At 48.4% G+C, this 12617-nt stretch overlaps 1 protein-coding gene across 9 annotated transcripts in view; it reads left to right on the top strand.

The window, feature by feature from the left end:
* Window positions 1-479: 479 nt before the first annotated feature.
* Window positions 480-12617, top strand: part of GABPB2 (GA binding protein transcription factor subunit beta 2) — a 71101-nt gene continuing 58963 nt past the window's right edge. For 8 of the 9 annotated variants that reach the window (XM_030936283.1, XM_030936285.1, XM_030936284.1 and 5 more), the window contains exon 1: window positions 480-1330. The gene's annotated coding sequence lies outside the window, so the exon portion shown is untranslated. Of the gene's footprint in view, window positions 1435-12617 lie in introns of all 9 variants that reach the window. The other variant, XM_030936277.1, reaches the window with a different exon arrangement.

Below are 12617 nucleotides of genomic sequence, written 5' to 3'. Positions count from 1 at the left end.
CATTGGGCAGTGTATCATAAAGTAAGGATGATCTAGAGAAGTCCCCAGGAGGAAGAAAAAAAGGCAAATCCTCCCTCTAGGCCATGAAAACCCCACATCTAAAGACGATCCCAGTCTAAGGAAGAATGGGGCCAGGAAGGATAAGCAGTATGTCCTTTTCTATTTTCACTGAGTTTTGAAAGGCCCCTTCAGAGTCCTTCAGTCATGGCAATTGGTGGGTGGGGGACAGGGATCAACTGGTAAATAAAATGACTAAATGGATTTGCAAACTCATGCTCCATCCTCTTGCAGGCCTCCAAAAAGAAATGACTCAGGCCGGGCACGGTGGCTCACGCCTGTAATCCCAGCACTTTGGGAGACCGAGGCGGGCGAATCACTTGAGGTCAGGAGTTCGAGACCAGCCTGGCCAACACGGTGAAACCCCGTCTCTACTAAAAATACAAAAATTAGCCCAGCGTGGGGGGAGGCTGAGGCAGGTCAATCACTTGAACCTGGGAGGCGGAGGTTGCAGTGAGCGGAGATCGCGTCACTGCACTCCAGCCTGTGCGACGGACGAAACGAGACTCCGTCTCAAAAAATAATAAGAAAGAAAGAAAAGAAACGACTCAGTTCTTTGTTTCACTGTTCGCACGGACAGCTTGGCTCTGGGGTCCTTACATTCGGGCTGTAACTGGAAAAATGTGTCCATCAGGCACCAGAACCCAATTCACCAAGTCAGGAACGTCCCAAACAGCTGCAGCCGAGGTTTGGGATAAGGAAGTGAGGCTTTCCCGTCAACCTAAACCTGGCTGCCCAGGACCCCGAAGAAACAGCCAAGAGTTAAGACGCAAACTGCAGGACTGATGCACGATCCGAGCTCTCCCTCAGCAGTTCTCCAGGTTCTTGGCGCCAACAAGAGTCCCGGGCTCCGTCCCCTGCTGGAACTATTCAGACGCGCAAGACACGTAACCAGCAGTCCTCCGCCCCGTTAAATAGTCCTGCCTAGGATGCCTCGGTGACGCACTTTTCCACCTCAGAAGTCCCTCAGCAGATATGCGATGAGCCTCGGGGGTGCATCATCTTTCTGTTCGAATGGGAGTATGGGTTTTCTGATCATTTTCCCTTCACAGATTCCTCCGCCAGAAATCTTACTCGCGGCGTCTTCATTTCCGGGTCCGCCATTTCGTTGCCTCTGTTTCTCCACGAGGGGGGGTTAAAGGCCCCCAAAACATGCTCACATGAAAAGGGCAAAAAGTAACCGTCCTTGACAGGCAGTCTTAACTAGAGAAGGAAACGGGACTAAACTGGCGGGCTCCGTGGAAGCGCGGCCGGCAGCGTCCCGGACGAGGAGGTGAGGGGAAAGAAGAGATGTGTGGACTCCGGGGGGCGTCAGGGCTGGAAAGGAAAGTGCCGTGAGAAGTCACACCGCTTCCCAGCCCAGCCTCGGACTTCTGGGTGCGGACCGCGCGGCTCCCCGTCACCGAAGCGGGGGCAGCTGGGGGAGGGGGACGGAGAGGAAGGGGATGCTGTCGGGAGGAAGGGGAGGGGACTGGAAGGAGGTGAAGAAGAGGGTGGGTGTAAGACCTGGGGCTGGGGAGCTGGACCAAAGGAAGTCCAGGCCGCGGAGGTGACCACTAGGGGGCGGGGCGGAGCTGGAGCCGAGGCCCGTCGCCAGAGGCTGAGTTTGGCTCCCTGCCCCAAATTGGTTCCCATGTTTCAGACAGACATTGGTGTGAGAACTGTAGGGTTTATGATAGAGAGGGAAACGGCGACCCTCATTCTCTGACCCTAATAATGACCTGAAAGATAACTAGTGAACTCGGTAATCTGAACGAGAGCAGTACGGGTCCCGCCTCTGCTTTTTTGCTTTTTTTTAAGACTGAGTCTCGCTCTGTCACCCAGGCTAGAGTGAGTGGCGCGATCTCGACTTACTGCAACCTCCAGCTCACTGCAACCTCCGCCTCCCGGGTTAAGCGATTCTCCTGCCTCAGCCTCCCGAGTAGCTGGGATTACAGACGTGTGCCACCGTGCACGGCTAATTTTTGTATATTTTTTAATAGAGACGGGGTTTCACCATGTTGGCCAGGCTGGTCTCGAACCCCTCACCTTAGGTGATCCGCCCACCTTGGCCTTCCAAAGTGCTGGGATTACAGGCGTGAGCCACGCTCCCGGCCTCGACTCCGCTTCTTTCACAGTTGTTTGTACAGCTGGCCGCCCAGTGGGGACTTGAGCAATACTAAAAGAAACATAGATTCTTCCATTGCAATTCTCCTTTCCGTTGGCTGTCTCCTGTTCTCACATACTTCCTTGAGCCAGAGGTCATCCCATTCCTCTCCCTTTTCCCGAAAGGGCTTTCTCTCTAGGGGGTCCCCCCACCCCATTGTCTTTGGAAAAGGACAATCTATGGCTTACTATCAACAATGTAACAAAATTTTGGCCATCCAGGACCATATTTTCATTTAATCACTTGGTCCACCCAATCCAGTAGAGATGTACTTAGGCATGTATTTTCACACCTGCTTTGATGACAGTAAGAACAAAAAACTGACCCATCCAAATTCTTAAATAAACAAAAGTAATTAATTACTCTTGGATAATAGAATACTTTGTTGTCAAGAGCTCAAGCACTGCATGAATTATTAAAACACACACTTATTGAAAGGTTTTGGGCCGGGCGTGGTGTCTCACGCCTGTAATCCCAGCACTTTGGGAGGCCGAGGCGGGCAGGATCACAAGGTCAGGAGATCGAGACCATCCTGGCTAAGACGGTGAAACCCCATCTCTGCTAAAAATACAAATAAAAAAAAAAAAAAAAAAAAAAAAATTAGCCGGGCGCGTTGGCAGGCGCCTGTAGTCCCAGCTACTCGGGAGGCTGAGACAGGAGAATGGCGTGAACCCGGGAGGCGGAGCTTGCAGTGAGCCGAGATCACGCCACTGCACTCCAGCCTGGGTGATGAGCAAGACTCCATCTCAAAAAAAAAAGAAAAGAAAGGTTTTGGCCAGGCGCAGTGGCTCACGCCTGTAATCCCAGCGTTTTGGGAAGCTGATGTGGGAGGATCCCTTGAGCCCTGGAGTTCTAGAACACCCTGGGCAAGATAGGGAGACCCCTCCCTGTCTGTACAGAGAAAAAAAGAAAAAAAAATTTAATCAGCTGGGCGTGGTAGTGCCCACTGGTGGTCCCAGCTACTCTGGAAGCCGAGGTGAGAGGATTGCTTGAGCCCAGGAGGTCGAGGCTGCAGTGAGCCGTGATTGCGCCACTGCACTCCAGCCTGGACCACAGAGTGAGGCCCTGTCTCTTTAAAAAACAAACAGGCCGGGCGTGGAGGCTCACGCCTGTAATCCTAGCACTTTGGGAGGCGGAGGAGGGTGGATCACCTGAGGTCAGGAGTTCGAGACCAGCCTGGCTAACATGGCGAAACCCCATTTCTACTAAAAATACAAAAAATTTGCCGAGTGTGGTGGCACACGCCTGTAATCCCAGCTTCCCAGGAGACTGAGGCAAGAGAATGGCTTGAACCCGGCGGGCGGAGGTTGCAGTGAGCCAAGATCATACCATTGTACTCCAGCTTGGGAAACAAGAGCAAAACTCCATCACAAACAAACAAACATACTTTGTCCAATCCCCTATTGATATATATGTAGGTTCTTTTCAATCTTTTTATTTATTTTTAGAGACAGGGTCTTGCTCAGTACTTTATCCCATCCCCTACTGACATATATTTAGGTTCTTTTCCATCTTTTTAAATTTTTTATTTATTTTTATTTTTAGAGACAAGGTCTTGCTCAGTCACCCAGGCTGGAGTGCAGTGATCATAGCTCATCGCAGCCTCAAACTCCTGGGCTCAAGCGATCGTCCTGCCTTAGCCTCCTGAATAGCTAGGACTATAGGTGTGGGCCACCACACCCTGCTAAATTATTTTATTTTTGTATTTTTGTAGAGACAGAGTCCCTCTGTGTTGTCCCAGCTGGGCTCAAATTCCTGGCTTCAAGTGATCCTCCTGCTTTGGCTTCCCAAAGCACTGGGATTTATTTTATTCATCTCCAAAATCCTAGAAGGCAAGTGAGACAGATTTTGTTTCCTCAGTTTATGTATAGGGAAAGTGGAGGTACAGCCAGCAAGGGAGAATATTAGTTGTTGGTAGTCAAGGAGTCAGAAGTGCCCAGACTGTTTTCTGGTGTATCAGGCTTCATCTCTTGTCTGGTCGATGGGCCACCAGGCAAGTATTGACCACCTGCCAGAAACAGCATTGACAAGATACTGGGAGAATGGCACATAGTTCCCCTCAAAATGCTGTGGTTTTTTTGTTTGTTTGTTTTCGTTGTTTTGTTTTAAGTGAAAGCAAGTCGATTGAGAAAGTAAAGGAAGGCTGGGCGCAGTGGCTCATGCCTATAATCCCAGCACTTTGGAAGGCTGACGTGGGCAGATCACGAGGTCAGCAGTTCGAGACCAGCCTGGCCAACATGGTGAAACCCTGTCTCTACTAAAAATACAAAAATTAGCCAGGCAGTAGTGGCACGTGCCTGTAATCCCAGCTACTCGGGAGAGTGAGGCAGAAGAATTGCTTGAGCATTAGAGACAGAGGTTGTGGTGAGCCGAGATCATGCCACTGCACTCCAGTCTGGGCAACAGTGTGAGACAGTCTCAAAAAACAAAACAAGGGCCGGGCGCGGTGGCTCATGCCTGTAATTCCAGCCCTTTGGGAGGCTGCGGCGGTCAGAGGTCAGGATATTGAGACAATCCTGGCTCACAGAGTGAAACTCCATCTGTACTAAAAATACAAAATATTGGCCAGGCATGGTGGCTCACGCCTGTAATCCCAGCACTTTGGGAGGCCCAGGAGGGTGGATCACGAGGTCAGGAGATCAAGACCATCCTGGCTAACACGGTGAAACCCCACATCTACTAAAAATACAAAACATTAGCTAGGCGTGGTGGTGGGCGCCTGTAGTCCCAGCTACTTGAGAGGCTGAGGCAGGACAATGGCGTGAACCTGGGAGGTGGAGCGTGCAGTGAGCCTGGGCAACAGAGCGAGACTCCATCTCAAAAAAAAAAAAAAAAAAAAAGCCAGGCGTGAGACTGAGGCAGGAGAATCGCTACAACCTGGGAGGCAGAGGTTGCAGTGAGCTGAGATTGTGCCACTGGACCCCAGCCTAGGCAACAGAGAGAGACTTCATCTCAAAAAACACCCCCCCAAAAACACATAAAACAAAAAAATAGGCCGGGCGCGGTGGCTCAAGCCTGTAATCCCAGCACTTTGGGAGGCCGAGACGGGTGGATCACGAGGTCAGGAGATCGAGACCATCCTGGCTAACACGGTGAAACCCCGTCTCTACTAAAAATACAAAAAAAATTAGCCGGGCGAGGTGGCGGGCGCCTGTGGTCCCAGCTACTCAGGAGGCTGAGGCGGGAGAATGGCGTGAACCCGGGAGGCGGAGGTTGCAGTGAGCTGAGATCCGGCCACTGCACTCCAGCCTGGGCGACAGAGCGAGACTCCGTCTCACAAAAAAAAAAAAAAAAAAAGACAACATTCAGTAGGCTTATCCTGCATTCCTACACAAAGAGTACAACAGCAATATACTCCACAACAGTAAAGGAAAATAAGCAAAACTGTCCCAAGTAAACTAAATAAGAAGGTTTTCCGTGAACTGGGCAACTGTTGGAACCAAGCTAATTTAGGGTTACTAGCTGATTCCAGTATTGTGCCCAGAATTAGAATATTGATCCAAATTTTTACATTACCCATCCCTTTTGTTTCTTTTGAGCAGCAGCCAGAGATCACTGGTTGGTTCACAGGAATAAGCAGGGTTAGTCTAAATTGCAGAAAAAAACTTAAAAACAATTGATGAGACTAGAATTTTTTTTTTTTTTTTTTTGAGACAGAGTCTTACTCTGTCACCTAGGCTGGAGTGCAGTGGCCAGTGGCACAATCTCGGTTCACTGCAAGCTCTGTCTCCTGGGTTCAAGCAATTCTCCTGCCTTAGCCTCTGGAGTAGCTGGGATTACAGTCATGCGCCACCACGTCTGGCTAATTTTTGTATTTTTACTAGAAACGGTATTTCACTGTTTTGGCCAGGATGGTCTCGAACGCCTGACTTTGGGTGATCCACCCACCTCGGCCTCCCAAAGTGCTGGGATTATAGGTGTGAGCCACTGCACCTGGCCAGTCTCCCATTTTTACTAAAGGCAAATCATGGTAAAATAGATTGGGTTTATTATACTTGGTCTGATTATTTGTATAAAGTGCAGCAAGAATGATGATTTTTCACATAGGCTTTTTAAATTGGCTTTGAAAGAACTCTTCCATAAAAGGAATCTCACATAAGACTTACAAAGCCAATTAAAGCCCCTTGGGAAAACTGGCCTCATACCTTGTCTAAAGTCCCTGTACAGGGTTCCTGATCTGTGGTAACGAAAGAATGTCACTTTTTGACAGGCCCAGGAGCCCCAAATTATCCTGGGACCTCAGGAGGGGAGGAATTTATCCAACTCATAGGTTTTTTTGGTTTTGTTTGTTTGTTTGTTTGTTTTTTGAGACAGAGTCTCACTCTGTCACCAGGCTGGAGTGCAGTGGCACGATCTCAGCTCACTGCAGCCTCCACCTCCCAGGTTCAAGCGATTCTCCTGCCTCAGCCTCCCGAGTAGCCAGGACTACAGGCGCACACCACCACGCACAGCTAATTTTTTTATTTTTAGTAGAGACGGGATTTCACCATGTTGGCCAGAATGGTCTCTTTCTCTTGACCTTGTGATCCGCCTGCCTCAGCCACCCAAAGTGTTGGAAGTATAGGCATCAGCCACCGCACCCGGCCACTCATAGGTATTTGAGGGTATAAACCCATGGCTGGGCTGGGCTTTAAACAAAAAGAGAGGAGAGGCCAGGCACAGTGGCTCATGCCTGTAATCCCAGCACTTTGGGAGACCGAGGCAGGTGGATCACAAGGTCAGGAGTTCAAGACCAGCCTGACCAACATGGTGAAACCCTGTCTCTACTAAAAATACAAAAATTACCTGGTCATGATGGCGCATGCCCATAATCCTAGCTACTCAGGAGGCTGAGACAGGAGAATCACTGGAACCTGGGAGGCGGAGGTTGCAGTGACCCAAGATCACGCCACTGCACTCCAGCCTGGGGAACAGAGCGAGACTCCATCTCAAAACATAATAATTTTCTTTAGAATAATAAAAATAAAGGCCAGGCACAGTGGCTCATGCCTGTAATCCCAGCACTTTGGGAGGGTGAGGCAGGTGGATCCCCTGAAGTCAAGAGTTCAAGACTAGCCTGGCCAACATGATGAAACCCTGTCCCTACTAAAAATACAAAACTATCCAGGTATGGTGGCACGCACCTGTAGTCTGAGCTACTCAGGAGGCTGAGACAGGAGAATTGCTTGAACTCGAGAGGTAGAGGCTGCAGTTAGCCGAGATCACACCACTGCACTCCAGCCTGGGTGAGACAGAGTGAGACTTCATCTCAAAAACAACAACAACAACAAAAAAGAAAAAGAAAAATACATTTTACTTTTTTTTGTTGTTAGTTTTCTTTGTTTGTTTGTTTGTGTGAGACAGTCTTGCTCTGTTACCCAGGCTGGAGGGCAGTGGCACAATCTTGGCTCACTGCGACCTCTGCCTCCCAGGTTCAAGTGATTCTCCTGCCTCAACCTCCTGAGTAGCTGGGATTACAGGCATGCAACACCACGCCTGGCTAATTTTTGTATTTTTAGTAGAGGCAGGGTTTCACTATGTTGGCCAGTCTGGTCTCCAACTCCTGACCTCAAGTGATCTGCCTGCGTCTGCCTCCCAAAGTGCTGGGATTACAGGCGTGAGCCACCGCACCTGGCTACATTTTACTTTTTCTTAAGATGGATGCTTCAGGTTAACTCAAAAGAGTAACTGAGGATAGGAGGAGAAAAGAGCCTTGAAGAATGCATTTCTAGATCTTTCCTATATTAGGAGATAAATATAGCACCCTATTTACATTCTAATCCCAAAGTTTAATTTTATCTCTATATAGTAGGAAATAGGGGTTTCAAATCATGCCTTGTTGAAAGAATGGGATGACAGATTTGGGTTGGTTGTCATTTAGTAGTATTGATGTGTGACAGAAAGATGATTAAAGAAGAGTGATAGGCCAGGTGCAGTGGCTCACGCCTGTAATCCCAGCACTTTGGGAGGCTGAGGCTGGTGGGTTACTTGAGGTCAGGGGTTCAAGACCAGCCTGGTCAACCTGATGAAACCCTGCCTCTATTAAAAATACATAAATTAGCCAGGCGTGGTAGTAGGTGCCTGTAACCCCAGCTATTCAGGAGAACGAGGCAGGAGAATCGCTTGAATCCAGGAGGCAGAGGTTGCAGTGAGTGGTGATTATGCCACTGCACTCCAGCCTGGGAAACAGAGTGAGACCCTATCTCAATAAATAAATACATAAATACAATAAATGTAGATATGAAAGCAGACTACAATGGAAAACACTGGTCAGAAACATTTTGCGACCGGGCGCAGTGACTCACGCCTCTATCCCAGCACTTTGGGAGGCCGAGGCAGCGGATCACCTGATGTCAGGAGTTCGAGTCCGGGCTGACCAGCATGGTGAAACCCTGTCTCTACTGGGAATACAAAATTTAGCTGGGCGTGGTGACACATGCCTGTAATCCCAGCTACTCGGGAGGCTGAGGCAGGAGAATCGCTTGAACTTTGGAGACGGAGATTGCGGTGAGCTGAGATTGCACCATTGCACTCTAGTCTGCATAACAAGAGCAAAACTCTGTCACACACACACACAAAAAAATAACAACAATCATAATAATAATAATAAAACATTGCCAGGCACAGTGGCTCATGCCTGTAATCCCAGCACTTTGGGAGGCTGAGGCGGGTGGATCACGAGGTCAGGAGTTCGAGACCAGCCTTGCCAAGATGGTGAAACCCCCTCTCTACTAAAAATACAAAAATTAGCCGGGCGTGGTGGCACATGCCTGTATTCCCAGCTACTCAGGAGGCTGAGGTAGGAGAATCGCTTGAACTTTGGAGACGGAGATTGCAGTGACTGGGGATCTTGCCATTGCACTCCAGCCTGCACAACAAGAGCAAACCTCTGTCTTAAAAAATAAATAAATATATTTGCAAGGGTTCATGTGATGAAAACAGCAATTACAGTGGGATAAAAATTAATGTATTTAAAGGGTCTTGTTTCCAGAAATATCACCTCCCCAGAAGCAAACCAGAGTTGTTTTTTTTTTTTTGAGAGGGAGTCTCGCTCTGTCACCCAGGCTGGAGTGCCGTGGCACGATCTCAGCTCACTGCAAGCTCTGCCTCCTGGGTTCTCGCCATTCTCCTGCCTCTGCCTCCCGAGTAGCTGGTACTATAGGCACCCGCCAACACAGCCAGCTAATTTTTTGTATTTTTAGTGGAGACGGGGTTTCACCATGTTAGCCAGGATGTTCTCAATCTCCTGACCTCATGATCCACCTCCTGAGCCTCCCGAAGTGCTGGGATTACAGGCGTGAGCCACCGCACCCAGCAGACTTCTTAAGCAGATACCCCAAACTTCAACTGAATTTTTTTGGTCGTCGGGTCTAGGGCTGAAATTTCATTCTTAGAATAGATAATCCTCTTTGAGCCAGCATTTCTGAACATCCTTGTGTGAGGCGTTGTTTACCTTTGTGATTTATTGTAAAGGTGTTTAAGTCTTGGTGATGTACTTTTTAAGTCTTGGTGATGTACTTTTCTTTTTTTTTTGAGACGGGGTTTCGCTCTTGTTGCCCAGGCTGGAGTGCAGTGGCGTGATCTTGGCTCACTGCAACCTCCACCTCCCGGGTTCAAGCAGTTCTCCTGCCTCAGCCTCCTTAGCAGCTGGGATTACAGGCATGTGCCACCATGCCTAACCAACTTTTTTTTTTTTTTTGAGATGGAGTCTCGTTCTGTCGCCAGGCTGGAGTGCAGTGGCGTGATCTCGGCACACTGCATGCTCCGCCTCCCGGATTCACACTTCTCCTGCCTCAGCTTCCCAAGTAGCTGAGACTACAGGCACTCGCCACCTCGCCCGGCAAATTTTTTTTTGTATTTTTAGTAGAGACAGGGTTTCACCGTGTAGGCCAGGATGGTCTCGATCTCCTGACCTCATGATCTGCCCACCTCGGCCTCCCAAAGTGTTGGGACGGAATCTCCCTCTGTCACCCAGGCTGAAGTGCGGTGGCACGATCTCGGCCCACTGCAAGCTCCGCCTCCTGGGTTCACGCCATTCTGCTGCAACCTCCTGAGTAGCTGGGACTACAGGCGCCCGCCGCCACGACCGGCTAATTTTTTTTGTATTTTAGGGGAGATGGGGTTTCACCGTGTTAGCCAGGATGGTCTCGATCTCCTGACCACGTGATCCGCCCATCTCAGCCTCCCAAAGTGCTGGGATTTACAGGCCTGAGCCACTGCGCCGGGCCTAATTTTGTATTTTTAATAGAGACAGGGTTTCACTATGTTGGCCAGGATGGTCTCAATCTCTTGACCTCATGATCCACCCTCCTCGGCCTCCCAAAATGTTGGGATTACAGGCATAAGCCACTGTGCCTGGCCTTATACTTTTTATATATAGTATATGTTGGAAAAATGTGAAGAGAATCATTTCTAACTAATGAATCATCTAAAATTTGTTCTTGTTTTTAAATATTAGTAATAAAATAAATTGAAACACAGTTTTGATATTTTAAAAGGAAGATAACCATGGAGAAATGTGACATCTAATTCTATAAGTTCTATAAGAAGGGTTGGCCAGGTGCGGTGACTCACACCTGTAATCCCAGCACTTTGGGAGGCCAAGGTGGGCAGATCACCTACGGTCAGGAGTTCAAGACAAGTCTGACCAACATGGAGAAACCCTGTCTCTACTAAAAATACAACATTAGCTGGGCATGGTGGCGCATGCCTGTAATCTCAGCTACTTAGGAGGCTGAGGCAGGAAAATCACTTCAACCCAGGAGGCGGAGGTTGCGGTGAACCGAGATCATTCCACTGCACTCCAGCCTGGGCAACAAGAGCGAAACTCTGTCTCTAAATAAATAAATAAATAAATAAAAAGAAGGGTTTAGCCCAGGCGCAGTGACTCACATCTGTAATCCCAACTCTTTGGGAGGCCGAGGCAAGCAAATCACTTGAGGTCAGGAGTTCAAGACCAACCTGGCCAAGATGGTGAAACCCTATCTCCACTAAAAATACAAATATTAGCTGGGCATGGTGGTGTGGCACCTTTAATCCCAGCTACTCGGGAGGCTGACACAAGAATCACTTGAACCCAGGAGGTGGTGGTTGGAGGTTGCAGTGAGCCAAGATCATGCTACTGCACTCTAGCCTGGCCAACAAAGGAAGACTACATCTCAAAAAAAAAAAAAAAGAAAAGAAAAAAGAAAGGTTTGCTATCATTTTTATCTACCATTTTCTTGTGTGGTATAAACTGACACTTGGATTAGATTATAAAAATTCACACTATGGGCTGGGCATGGTGACTCATGCCTATAATCCCAGTACTTTGGGACACCAAGGCAGGAGGATCCCTTGAGCCCAGAAATTTGAGGTTGCAGTGAGCTATGATCACTGCACTATACTCCAGACTGGGTGACAGAGCGAGACCCCATCTCTAAAACGGGAAGATTAAAAGAAAAAAAAAAGTTCATTAATTAACTTGGTAATAAGTCCATTACATGTTAACATAAAACTTTTTTTTTTTTTTGAGATGGAGTCTCGCTTTGTCGCCCAGGCTGGAGTGCAGTGGTGCGATCTCGACTCACCGCAACCTTCACCTTCCAGATTCAAGCAATTTCCCTGTCTCAGCCTCCCAAGTGGCTGGGATTACAGGTACACACCACCACGCCTGACTAATTTTTTTGTATTTTTAGTAGAGATGAAGTTTCACCATGTTGGCCAGAATGGTCTTGAACTCCTGATCTCAGGCAATCCACCTGTCTCGGCCTCCCAAAGTGCTGGGATTACAGGCATGAGCCACCACACCTGGCCAACATAAAACATTTTTATAAAAAATACATATTCAGACTGGGTATGGTGGCTCCCAGCTACTTGGGAGGCTCAGGCACAAGAATCACTTAAACACCGGAGGCAGAGGTTGCAGTGAACCAAGATTATGTCACTGCCCTCCAACCTGGGCAACAGAGCAGTGAGACCCTGTCTCAAAAAAACCCAACAAACAAACAAACAAACTGTATATATATATACATATATATATATATACACACAATATGTATATATACACAAAGTTTTAAAATGGTGCGAAGAAGAGCATTGTTTTATATTTTTTTCAACTCTCTTTAACTTCTGGCTTAATAGAAGACAGCTGCATTCTCATTTTTTTTTTTTAGACGGTATCTTGCTCTATCACCCAGGCTGGAGTGCAGTGGCGTGACCTCGGCTTACTGCAACCTCTGCCTCCTGGGTTCAAGCAATTCTTCCACCTCAGCCTCCTGAGTAGCTGGGACTACAGGCATGCACCACCATGCCCAGCTAATTTTTTTGTTTTTTTGTTTTTTTTTTTTTGAGACGGAGTCTCGCTCTGTCACCCAGGCTGGAGTGCTGTGGCCGGATCTCAGCTCACTGCAAGCTCCGCCTCCCGGGTTCACGCCATTCTCCTGCCTCAGCCTCC

Source organism: Rhinopithecus roxellana, chromosome 8, assembly GCF_007565055.1.
Source record: "Rhinopithecus roxellana isolate Shanxi Qingling chromosome 8, ASM756505v1, whole genome shotgun sequence".
Classification (NCBI taxonomy): domain Eukaryota; kingdom Metazoa; phylum Chordata; class Mammalia; order Primates; family Cercopithecidae; genus Rhinopithecus; species Rhinopithecus roxellana.
The sequence above is the reverse complement of the archived record's forward strand: the minus strand, read 5'-3'. Positions and strand labels throughout refer to the sequence as shown.